General features: G+C 38.8%; 1 protein-coding gene across 3 annotated transcripts in view; it reads right to left on the reverse strand.

The window, feature by feature from the left end:
* The window catches only part of LOC110255627 (uncharacterized), a 315724-nt gene that overhangs the window by 79682 nt on the left and 223080 nt on the right, over positions 1 to 12962 (reverse strand). The window lies entirely within an intron of this gene.

The following is a 12962-nucleotide window of genomic DNA, read 5'->3' on the forward strand; positions in this document are numbered from 1 at the left end:
TCAGTATAAATAGACTGTGTTTTAAAAGGTAAGCCAGAACACCCTCCCCCCCAAAGGTGGAAAAATAGAGAAGCTAAAAATAAATGACTAAAAGAGAAAAGTTCCTGTAATTTTAGGTTTAAAATACGAGGTTGAGTAATCAAGGAAAGTATTTTTACTGCCTTGTCAATATTTTTCCTGGAAGCGCGAGTAAATAGACCTTCTTCAGATCTGCAGTGTGCGTGCCTGATGGTCTTAGGTATCGCTGACCACAGAATAACTTTATCCCTAAGAAACAGAGCAAACAGGAACTTTGTGGTTTTAGCATTCCCCACAAATAAGTAAATATATGGATGTATATTTTTAAAAGGTTCAGCGCCATAGGACAGATCATTTGGGTCTATTCGAGAAGTGTTTCCCCTCTCGTGGCATCTTGCGTACAAACCTTTCCACTCATTGAAAGGTAGCCCTGTTGGCCGAGACGGGTCATCCTATTTTCTGTGTCATTCATACTCCCTTTCAATTTACTGATGAATGCCCAGCAGTGGTGCAGAAAGCAGAAGAGAGGGCGGCCCTTCTCTAAGTTGAGTCCTCATTTATTTACCCTGCTGGTGAAAAGCCCACTGGCTTTCATCTCTTCTGAATCTGTGGCCAGGACAAGCAGGGGGTCACAAACGCTGAACAGAGTTTAAGGAGGGGGAGGTAACATCATAAGAGCCTTCGAGCACACACTGCTCACAGTTCTAGCTGTCCCTGAGTTTTATGAGGCCTTTGCCCAAAGCCCAGCTGCTCAAGCAAGGGGAACAGCATGTGGTTTTGTTGGCAGCCAGGAGCTCTGTCTCTAATTGGGGCATGCTTCCACTGGCTGATTCATTAGGCTGTACTGGTCCTAGGGTTTAACACAAACCCATCAATTGAATAATTGGCACCCCTCAACTTGTGGATCCTTGATTATTTGATGCTGGGTGGAAAGTAGGTGCTGGGATTGTCTGGAGAAACAAATAGCATATCAGATGCCCATCCATCACCTCGAAAGCCACTGATACAGTGTGTGTTCTCCAGTCAGACAGGACGAATATGTCTTCAGTCTGGACTTGGCCAGTGTGAACCCTGCAGGGTTAACAGAGAGGAAGGCTCACTCTCTCTCACCGGACCATTGAAAAAAGTCCAATGGAAACTAATATCTCCGTTTGTCAGAGGGCTCCTGGCTCAAAAGGTCACTTGGAGACCGAAGTTTTTAAATTGGTAAATTGGTAAAAAGTCATAATTTTACCCCAGAAGGAAAATATAATTTTGCTCTTCTAGATTGTTTGGCAACCTCTGACTTCCTCAACATGCCAAAACGTCCAGTTTATTCAGTCAAAAAAACCAGTCAGACCAGTCATTTTCAAGCAAATAAAGGAAATATTTCTTCAAACAGCAAGTAGCAAATGATTTCCAAGACATTGCGTGGGTTGAAAATATCAGCTGCTCTAAGAAAGCCTTAGATAAATCTACTGTGAATCAATCCAACAGAGTTTTTTGCGGAAAAGCTAGCATGTCCTAAACTCATCCATAACCAGACTAACACCAAAAAGGACAGTCACCACATTTTTATACAGAATGGCTGCAAAAGCCAAAATGCAAAGTTAAATGTGAATTTTCTGATGTTCTTGAATTTGATATAATGTGGCCAAAAATGAATGAATAAATAAATAGATAATAGCTGAGCATTCTTCTGCCATGTCGAGGCAGCCTTGTTTTTACCTCCTCCCAGGACATATCGGAGATGACTGTCCTGTATACCGATGTTGTCCTCACGTGTGACACGTCCATGCTTATTTCTCCCTCCAGAAAAGCAGTAAACAGTAAGCAAGCAAGAACTGTTCTTTTTCCCACAGTGTCTTGAGTCTGGTCCTGTTTATCTCCTATAACAATGGAAACAGATGTATTCCTGTGCTTACAGCTTTCCCAGATGTATTACTCGGAAATTCCATCTGCTCTTCAGAGATGTTGCTAGTTTTTCAAGTAGCGAGGGCTTTGCCAAGTTAACTGCTTGACTCAAGACGTCGCAGTCTCTGCGTGGGAAGCCCCCTCTGCAGTAGCTGGGGTCCTCTTGTCGTGCCCTGTGATCATAAATGCTCAGCCAAGTGGGCCTCTGCGTGGAACTTAAAGTTGCTGGAAGTACTGTGTGACAACATAAGGAAGACCTGGAGCTCAGAATCAGTGAAGAATCAAATCGCTTTAATCCTACCATCAGCTTTGGTCAGAACTGATCCCAAGGCTCTGTGCAATGGCTGGGGTCAGGCTGAGGTTGACTATCCCTGGTTATGGGAAGAAGCAGAGCTTGAATCTGGGTAGAAAGTAGGCAAAACCTGACCATCAGACTCTACTAGGGAAGGCTGTTTTGAAAGGAGGATCTTTCCTTTGCTGTACATTATAGTATTCCTTCAGTAAGGGTGCTTGTTTCATCCACTAACTTTAGCCTTTACCAAAAAAGCACACAGTTTTGTCTTTATAATTCTCCCTACCGGGGGAGGCAGATTATGCTAAGCAATAAAGACTGTACAAGGATGCTCAGTTTGAAGCTGTGTAAAACTCAGCACTGACAACAACAGTAAACTATACCCTTTTTTTGGAGTTCCCGTCGTGGCGCAGTGGTTAACAAATCCGACTAGGAACCATGAGGTTGCGGGTTTGGTCCCTGCCCTTGCTCAGTGGGTTAACGATCCGGCGTTGCCGTGAGCTGTGGTGTAGGTTGCAGACGCGGCTCGGATCCCGCGTTGCTGTGGCTCTGGCATAGGCCGGTGGCTACAGCTCCGATTGGACCCCTAGCCTGGGAACCTCCATATGCCGCGGGAGTGCCCCAAGAAATAGCAAAAAAAGACAAAAAAAAAAAATATATATATATATATACACTTTTTATTTTTCATTTCACACAGACTCATCAGCCAAATTGACTATATTCTGGGCCATAAAACAAATGTTAATGAATTTAAAATAATAGAAATCCAAAAAAGTATGTCCTTGGATCATAAAGGATTAAACTAGATACCAATAACAGAAAGATATCTGAAAAAATTCCCTAAGTATTTAGAAATTTAAAAAACATGTCTAGATAACCCATGATTCAGATAGAAGATCTGGAGAAATTTTAAAATACTTTAAGCTGAAAAAAAATTGAACTGCAATGTAACAACATCTGCTGGCTGCTGAGAAAGCTGTGATTACAATTTTCCTACATCAGGAAAGAGAGATATCACTCATGATTCCATAAACAAAAAAATAATGAAATGCTACAACCAATGATATGCCCCCCAAATTCAATGATTTATAAATTGAATTGGAATTGAAGTGGAACTGACTTATTCCTTGAAAGACACAAACTATAGATATTTATACAAGAAGAAGTAAATAATAAGAAACATCTATTACAGAAATTGATTTTGTGGAAAACAGTATGGAGGTTCTTCCAAAAACTAAAAATAGAAGTACCATATGATACAGCAATCCCATTCCTGGGCATATATCCAAAAAAAATTATGATTCAAAAAGATACATGCACCCCTGCATTCACAGTAGCACTATTTATAGTAGCCAAGACATGGAAACCACCTAAATGTCCATGAACAGATGAATGGACAAATATGTGGTATATATATATACAACGTAATACTACTCAGCCATAAAGAAGAATGAAATAATGCCATTTGCAGCAACATGGATGCACCTAGAGATTATTATACTAAATGAAGTTAAGTTAGAAAAAGACAAACACCATATGACACCACTTATATGTGGAATCTCAAATATAACACAAATGAACCTATCTATGAAACAGAAGCCGACTCACAGACATAGAGAACAGACTTATGATTGCCAAGGGGGTAGGAGTGGAGTAAGGATGGACTGGGATTAGCAAATGCAAAATATGCTACAGGGAATGGATAAACAACAAGATCCTACTGTATAGCACAGGGAACTATACTCAATGTCCTGTGATAAACCATAATGGAAAAAATATATATCATAATATGTATATTTATAGCACATGCTTATATATTAATATATTATATATAAATATATATTTAGAATTAATATATAATTTATAATATATATTATAAAAAACTGAATCACTTTGCCAAACAGCAGAAATTAGCATTATAAATCAACTATATTTCAATTAAAAAAAGAAGAAATTGAGTTTAAATTACAAACTTTTACACAAAGAAAACTTCAAGCTTGGATGATTTTACTAGATAATTCTATCAAAAATCTAAGGAAAAAATAATACAAATTATGAACAATCTCTACCTGAAAATAGAAGGGGAAGAACTCCTCAGCTCACTTAATGTGAGCATTGTTACCCTAATATCGAAACCAAACAAATCATTATAAAAGAAGTGAACTACAAGTCAATATCGCTCATGAAAATACACACAAATTCCTCAGTAAAATATTAGCAAACAAAATCCAGCAACATATAAAAAAGATGCAATGTCATGCTCAAATGGTGTTTAGCCAGGATAACAAGACTGATTCAACACGTGAAATATCCACCAATATTATTCACTATATTAACAGACTAAGTGAGAAAAACTATACTACCATTTCAGTAGATAGAAGAAAACTATCTGACAAAATTCAACACATTAATGATTTTTAAATCGCAGCAAACTAGAACCATAAGAGAAACACACCTGATAAAGAGCATCCATAAAACAAAATAAAACCCGCTTCCAACATCAGGATGTTTTCTCAATATAAGAAACAAGGCAGAGATATCCTCTCTCACTGAACCCATTCAGCATTATATTAGATGTCCTAATCAGTGCAATAAAATCAATGAAATAAAAAAAAATAAAGTGTATACAGATTAGAAAAAAAGAAAAAAGAAAATGGCCTCGAGTCACCAACAAAGTGACTGTCCACATAGAATCTAAGGAAGGTAATAGAACTAATAATTAGGTTCCAGGAAACAAGGTCAATACATGGAATCAGTTGTATCTCTATAAATCAACAATAAACAGTGAGAATTTGAAGTTCAAAAAAAGTACCTTTTTACGATAGCACCAAAAACATGAAATTCTTAGGTACAAATGTTTTAAAATGTGCAAGATCTGACTGCTAAAAAGTACAAAGCATTTATCAAAATCAAACAAGATCTACATAAATGGAGAGAGAGAACTTGTTTATAAAGGGGAAGAGTCAATATTGATAGCTAAGGTATTACTTCGGATCAAATCATTCTATGGATTCAATGCATTCTCAGTCAAAATCCCAGCAGGTTTTTTATAGATATTGTCACACTTACTCTAGATGTATACAAAAAGGCAAAGAAAATTAGACTAGCAAAAAGAGTTTTGAAAAATAAGAAAGTTAAAGAATTAACACTATCTCATGTCAAAACTTACTGTAAAACTTACTCTAGGCCAATACCCTTCATGAACATAAACCTAAAAATCCACAACAGGAATATTCATTTAAAAAGTCCAGCAATATAGTAAAAGGTTAATATGCCATAACCAAATGATGCTTATCCCAGAAATTCAAGATACATATCCCATAATTAAAATAGTATGTATTAGTGGAAAAAATACACCTATGCTAATATCTCATCAAGGCGCCAGCTGGGCTGAGCTTTCATCTGGAGACTCCAGGGAAGAATCTGCTATCAATCGCACATGGTTATTGGCTGAATCCAATTCCTTACAGGTGCAGAAAGAAGGTTTCCTCTTCTTTCTGGCTTACAGAGGTCAGTTGCAATCCTTGTCAGGTTCACCCCTCCATCTTCAAGCAAGTAAACGCATCTCAAATCCTCTTTATGCTTAGACTCTTTGAGACTTCCTCTTTTGCTACCTGCTTGTACAATCTCAAAATATTTCTTCAAGACATGTATTGGTGGCAGTTCCCACTGTGGCACAATGAATTAAAGACCTAAGTGCAGTGGTTTGGGTCACTGCAGAAGTGCAGGTTTGATCCCTGGCCATTTGCAGTGGGTTGTGGATCTGGTGCTGCCACAGCTGTGATACAGGTTCAAGCTGTGACTCACATTCAATCCCTGGCCCCGGCATGGCTAAAAAATAAAGTAAAAAAAAAAATTTTAAGAAAATATTTATTTATAAAGGCAAGTGTGGCAACTTTACAGTGGAGAAACCCATCAGATACCATCTTAACCATGTAAGGTGCCATGGTTAAGTGCCACTTCTGTGGCATTCTGGTGAAAAATGTGTAACCTCAATCTAATTATGAGAAAACATTGGACAAATCCAAATAGAAGAAAAATCTACAAAAGTACTGAACAGTACTTCATAGGGGGGTCAAGGTCATGAAAGAGAAGAAAACACTGAGGAACTGTCACACATTATGAGGATAATAAATAAGACATGACAACCAAGTGCGATGTAGGATTCCAGATTGAATCCCAAACAAACAAAAAGACATCAGTGGAAAAACTGATGAAATCCTAAATAAAGTCTCTAGTTTACTTCATATGTTGTTAATTTCTTAGGTTTGATCATTGTACTATGACTATGCAAAATATTAACTTTGGGGGGAGCTGGGCAAGAGGTATAAAAGAACCTGACATTCTTGCAGCTTTTTGGTAATTGTAAAATTATTTCATTTTTCTGCCTCAATTATCCTGCTATTGACTCCTTGAGTGTATTTTTTTATTTCAGATATTGTGCTATTCATCTTAGTTTAAATCCTCTAGCTCATGGTTAGACATTAATAATTCAAGAAGATACTTGCACCCCAGTGTTCACAGCAGCACTATTTACGATAGCCAAGACATGGAAGCAATCTAGGTGTCCATCCACAGAGGAATGGATAAAGAAGATGTGGTACATAAGCACAGTGAAATAGGAGCCATAAAAAAGAATGAAATAATGCCATTTTCAGCAACATGGATGGACCTAGAGATTATCATACTAATGAAGTAAATCAGATGGAGAAAGACAAATATCATATGATATCACTTATATGTGGAATCTAAAAAATGATACAAATGAACTTATTTACAAAATGGAAACAGACTCATAGACTTGGAAAAGAAATGTATGGTTACCCAAGGGGAAAAGGGGAGGGGAGGGATAAATCAGATGTTTGGTATTAACATATCCATGCTACTATATATAAAATAGATAATCAACAAGGACCTCCGTTGATTAGTAAAGGGAACTCTGCTTAATATTCGATAATAACCTATTTGGGAAAAGAATCTGACAAAGAATAGATATATGTATAGATATAACTAAATCATTTTGCTGTACACCTGAAACGAACACAAAATTGTCAATCAACTATACCCCAACATAAAACAAAAATTCATTTAAAAAATTGTTTTGAATTAAATAAAAAATAAAGATATTTCAAAATAAAAACATAGAAAAATAATTAAATGGCAAGAATGGGAATAGATACCAGTTGCTGGTCTATGGGAAGTATAGAGTTCTGATGGGTAGGACTTTGAAGTCTCCCTGTTCTGGTCACAGAGATAATCTCTTTGTTCAAACTCGTTCTGCTCACAAAGAGGAACGTGCATGATCACGTTTTTCATCCTCCCCAACACTGAACCCTGATAAGTTTTCTCCGTGTTGATTTCAGATTTATTGAGCTGTCATTGACAAATAAAATGGTAAGATATCTAAAGTGTACATCTTGGTGACCTGATAGATGGATAGAGTGTGAAAGGATTCTCCCCATTTCGTTACCATATCATCAACACAACATTTATCTATATGTGTGTGAGAGAAAACATTTCAATTCTACTTCCTTACAAAGAAGCAAATTTCCATGACACAATACAGTGTTATCCGCCAGTCACCATGTGTTAGATCAGCTCCCAACCTTGTTCATTTTATAGCCCCAAATGTGTGTGTGCCCTTTTGCCAACTTCTTCTCCCTATTTCCTCCATCCTTCAGCCCCTGGAAAACCTCCATTTTGCTCTGTTTCTATGAGTTTGATTTTTTTTTAACATTACACATATAAGGGATACGATGCAGTATTTGTCTCTGTCTGACTTGCTTCACTTAGCATCATGCCCCGAAGCGTCCCCCATGTTGTCACAAATGCCATGATTTCCTTACTTTTTCAGGGCTGAATAATAATCCATTGTAGACACATGCCGCGTCTTCTTTATACATCCACTCGTTGGTAGACATTTAGATTGTTTCCAGATCTTAGCTACTGTGAACAACACTACAAAGAACTTGAGGGCAGATGACTCTTTGATAAGCTATTTTCATTTCTTTTGCCTGTATAACCAGAAATGAGAGGGTCAGATCATAGGTAGTCCAGCTCCTAGTGTTTTTGAGGGACCTCCACCCTGTTTGCTGTAGGAGCTGCACCAATTTAGATTCCCATCAATAGCAACCAAGAGGTTACTTTTCTCCACATCCTCACCAACACTTATCTCTTTGAGAATAGCCTTTCTAACAGATGTGAGATAATGTTGAGCAACTTTTCATGTGTCCATTGACTATTCTGTGTGTCTTTGAAAAAAATGTCTATTCAGATCCTCACCCATTTTTAAATTGGATTGTTTATGGGTTTTTTTTTTGCTACTGACTTGCATTAAGTTCTTTATTTGTTCTGGGTTATTAACCCCTTATCAAATATAAGATTTGCAAATATTTTCTCCCATTCAGTAGGCTGCCTTTTCATTTTGATGGTGATTCCTTTTGCTGTGAAGGAAATTTTTGGTTTGATGTAGTTCCACATGTTTATCTCTGCTTTAGCCACTTTTTTTTTTTTTTCAGCTACACCCATGGCAAGTGGAAGTTCCCAGGCCAGGAACTGAACCCACACCACAGCAGTGACTCCAGCCACAGAAGTGAACACCAGATCCTTAACCCACTGAGCCACCAGGGAATCCCTGCCTTCATTGCTTTTGATTTTGGTGTCGAATCCAAAAAATGATCGCCAAGACCAATGTCAAGAAGTTTACTGCTTATGTTTTCTTCGAGGAGTTTTATGGTTTGGAGTCTCATTTAACTCCTTAATCCACTTTGAGTTAGTTTTTGTGTATGATATAAGATAGTTGTTTGGTTTAATTCTTCTTTTATGTGCTGCCCAGTTTTCCCAACACCATTTATTGAAGAGACTGCCCTTTCTCCATTGTATATTCGTGGCTCCTTTGTTATAAATTAGTTGGTCGGATATGCGTGGGTTTATCTCTGCGCTCTCTATTCTGTTCCACTAATCTATGGCTGCATTTTCAAAATTCTGGTAAGTTCTTGTTAGCCCATTATCCTTCAAGGCCACGTCTAAAATAGATGTTGGGAGCTATGTTCTCTTGGCAACTATACAGCATTTATATGGTATTTCCTGCTGGTGCAGTTTTTTCATCCTGTGAATTGGCTAAAGCTTCAATTGCCATTTCTTTGACAATACAATTCCCTTAAAAAATTAATAATAGACTTTAGATATTTTTGCTTCCATTTGGTTTCATGTGTCAGCAAACTACCTAAAGTACGTTTTTGGACATATTTCTAATTCCTACTTCACTATTTCCACTTGTGACACATGCCTCTTGCTCACTTGAATGACAGCTACTTTGAGGTCTTCTGAACCACAAGTCTGGTTGGAAAGGCCACACCCTTGGTCTGTTCCTTGTCCATCTTATGTCCCCTTGATGGGCTTAAATTTTTTTAAGGTTACATATAATGACTCTTCTATTTGAGGTATATAAAGAGTTAGCTTTCCCTAAAATGAGAGACTCCAAATTTCTAGACACTGTCTATTTCTTTTCTGTTTGCAAATGAGCCACTTTTTTTTTCCCTGAGATTGTATCTTTTTTGAAATGCCTTGCTAAAGCAGCAAAGACTTGGAAACACACACTAAGATTCTGGCTTCTTATTGCTTCTATTTAACCCACAGCCTCAGTGGACATGGGCCATACAATTTATTGCAGGATACAGCTTTATCAACTGTTTTGCCACAGCATTATAAAGGTTATAGGCTTGCTGGCATCTCCAGGCCACCTGGTGCCTGACCACTAAGCCAACGCATGTATATTGGTTAAGTTGGGAAGAACCCCACTTGTAGTGCTGATGTCTGAGTTAACTAAGATACAGCTGGGCAAACAATAGTGTCTTAAAGATCAAAGAGCCTTAATAGTAGTACCTCTTAAACTATACAGTCTTCATTTCTCTCTCATCAACAGTCCCAGTCTGAGCTGCTCTCCTCCATCTTTCCATCTTCTTTCCCTACCATCCTTAGTGCACTGTTCTTATCTACATGACGGAATCTGGAGACAGAGCACGGGAGAGAGCACGTGCAATGTGATGAGGAAACAGCCTGGAAATGGCATATGCCTTTCTGCTCACGTTCCACTTGGGGCATTTAGCACATGGCCATACCTCAGTGCAACAGCTGCTTGCAAATACAATTTTTCAAAGGGTAGGCATTTGCCCAACTACTATTCTAACTCTGCGGAAGAAGAAGAGAATGGATTTTGGTGGACGCTTATTCTCCATCACACTCTTCTCTTAAATTCTCCATACCTGCACTTTCTTGACCTCCTTCTCACCCTCCATGCCATTTCATTTGCCTCTTTCCTAGGCTTTTAACATCATCCAGCCAGATGCCCAAACCAAAAACACTTCAGAGATATCCTTGATTCATGAGTCCTTCTCTCATTCCACTCAGACCATCGGTCAGCAAAGGCTTGGTGGCACTGCTTTGCGATGGAGGCTGCACTTGTCGAGGGCAGGCTGAATAATGATTTCCAGAGTCTCATCTCTAGAATCTGTGACTATGTTCGAGGACATGGAAAGGGAACCTTGCAGTTGTGATTAAGTAAAAGATCTTGAGTGGGGAGATTATACTAGATTATCTGGTAGATTCAAGGTAATGTCCCCTGAGGTCATATCCTCATGAGAGAGGGTCAGATCAGAGAGAGGGAAAAGGTGATGAAGTGACAATGGAAGTACAGGGAGAAAAGGGCCACAAGCCAACCTATGAAGTCAGCCTCTAGACACTGAAATATGCAAGAAAATGAATTCTCCCCTAGAGTCTCCATGAGGAACACGGGCCTGCCAACACCTTGATTTTGGCTCAATAAAATCAACTGCAGACTTCTGCCCTACACAACTGTAGGGTAGTAAACACGATGAAGAAGCCACTAAAGCTGTGGCAATTTATTATAGCAGCAACAGGAAACGAATACACTAATTGAAGTTTCCCTATTTCCTCTGTGTCTACCATAACGGAGGGGTGGTTGAAAGCACTGACTCTGAAGCCAGACTATCTGTATTTGCATTCCAGCTCTGCCTCTTAACTGCTATGGACAAGCCTTTCAAAATTCCTGTGCCTCCGTGCTCCCCCCTGTGAAATGGATTAGTGATAGGATTGCAATGATGATTCTGTGAGTTGCCACACTGAAAATGCTTACAACAGTGCTTTAGCACATGGTACACCTTTTATAAGTGTTTCCTGTTATCGCTTCTGTAATCTAGGACCTGGATAGTTTTTCCATGAACCACTTTAATACTTTTCTTTCTCTGCATTCCTCCCTTGCCCCTGGAACCTCTTACTCACAGAGCAGTAAGACTGGTATATTTCCAACACATCACAAAATTCCCAATTGTCATCCTCCAAGGACTTCCCATTGCAAGAAAATTAAATTCAAAATTCCAGCCATGGCCCATCAGGCTGGCTATGTTCTGGTCCACTGTATCTGCTTCTCACTCCCTTTCCTACTCTGCCGCTGACTCTGTGCCCTAAACACACCAAACTTGCTTTTGCCTCAGTGCCTCCAACTAGGCTATTCCTCTGCCTGGAATGCCATTTTCCCAGATCTTCTCATGTCTGGCTTGTCCTTGAAATTCAATCAAGTTCTCCTCCTTGGAAAGTCTTTCCCTCATCACTCAAAATAAAATAACTAACTCCCATCACTGTTTACTCATTTATTTCATGTTTCTCCCCAAAGAGGAGCCCAAAGCCACATCCTCAGTGCTCAGAGCACTGTCTGGCATACTGTAGGCACTCCATCAATATTTCTTAAATGAGTAAATGGTTGGCTAATGTGCGTGGAGGCCATGTGTTGAGATATCATATTGGTGACTCCCATGTACGTTATGAATTAGATTAAGAGAGTTGTAAATCTTCCCTCTCTGCAGAAAGGTTCTGCCTAAAGACAAAGTTTTTGCCAGGGATGATTATGTAAGTCTCTTTTCTCACATTTTTCTTCTTCTTCTTCTTTTTTTTTCTTCTTAACAAGTGCCTCTGAGGACATTTTCTACCACATTTCTGAAAAGGGCATTTTTTATCGTATTGTGTGAGAGGCTGAACTGTGCTTAACCTCTAAGCCCCATTGTTTTCACTCTCATACGTTTTCTTGTTTTAATTAAATACAGTTGATTTACAAAGTTGTGCCAATTTCTGCTGTACAGCATAGTGTCCCAGTCATACATATATGTATATGCCTTCTTTTTCTCATACTATCTTCCATCATGATCCATCCCAAGAGACTGGATATGGTTCCCTGTGCTGTACGGTAAGATCTCATTTGGAAACAACCTAAATGCCCAGTGACAGACGAATGGATTAGGAAGATGTGGTATACACACACACACACATATATATTACTCAGCCATAAAAAAGAACTATACACACACACACACACACACGCACGCACGCACGCACACACACAATGGAATACTACTCAGCCATAAAAAAGAACAAAATAATGGCATCTGCAGCAACATCGATGCAACTAGAGATTTTTATCCTAAGTTAGGTAAGTCCTTCTAATTCTTAATTCAGTTGGGTTTCTATCTTAAGTTGTTTTGGGGAAGAATGAAAATCAGTGTGGACTATGGCATCTTCTTGAGGTGATCTTGCCTTACTGCATAGCACTTTGGAGATTGATGGTTGAATGAACTGGGAACTCACTTCTCTGAAGATGCAAAGAGAACTGAGATCCAGTAGCAAATGGAAGGCAGATCTTGCATGGTCCATAGACTAGTTCCCTTGAGGTCCCCGCATTGCATTGGCC

Source organism: Sus scrofa, chromosome 10, assembly GCF_054392235.1.
Source record: "Sus scrofa isolate SSC_HxYL_T2T_F1_AM1 chromosome 10, Sscrofa_HxYL_maternal_Yorkshire_Landrace_v2.0, whole genome shotgun sequence".
In the NCBI taxonomy this organism is placed as follows: domain Eukaryota; kingdom Metazoa; phylum Chordata; class Mammalia; order Artiodactyla; family Suidae; genus Sus; species Sus scrofa.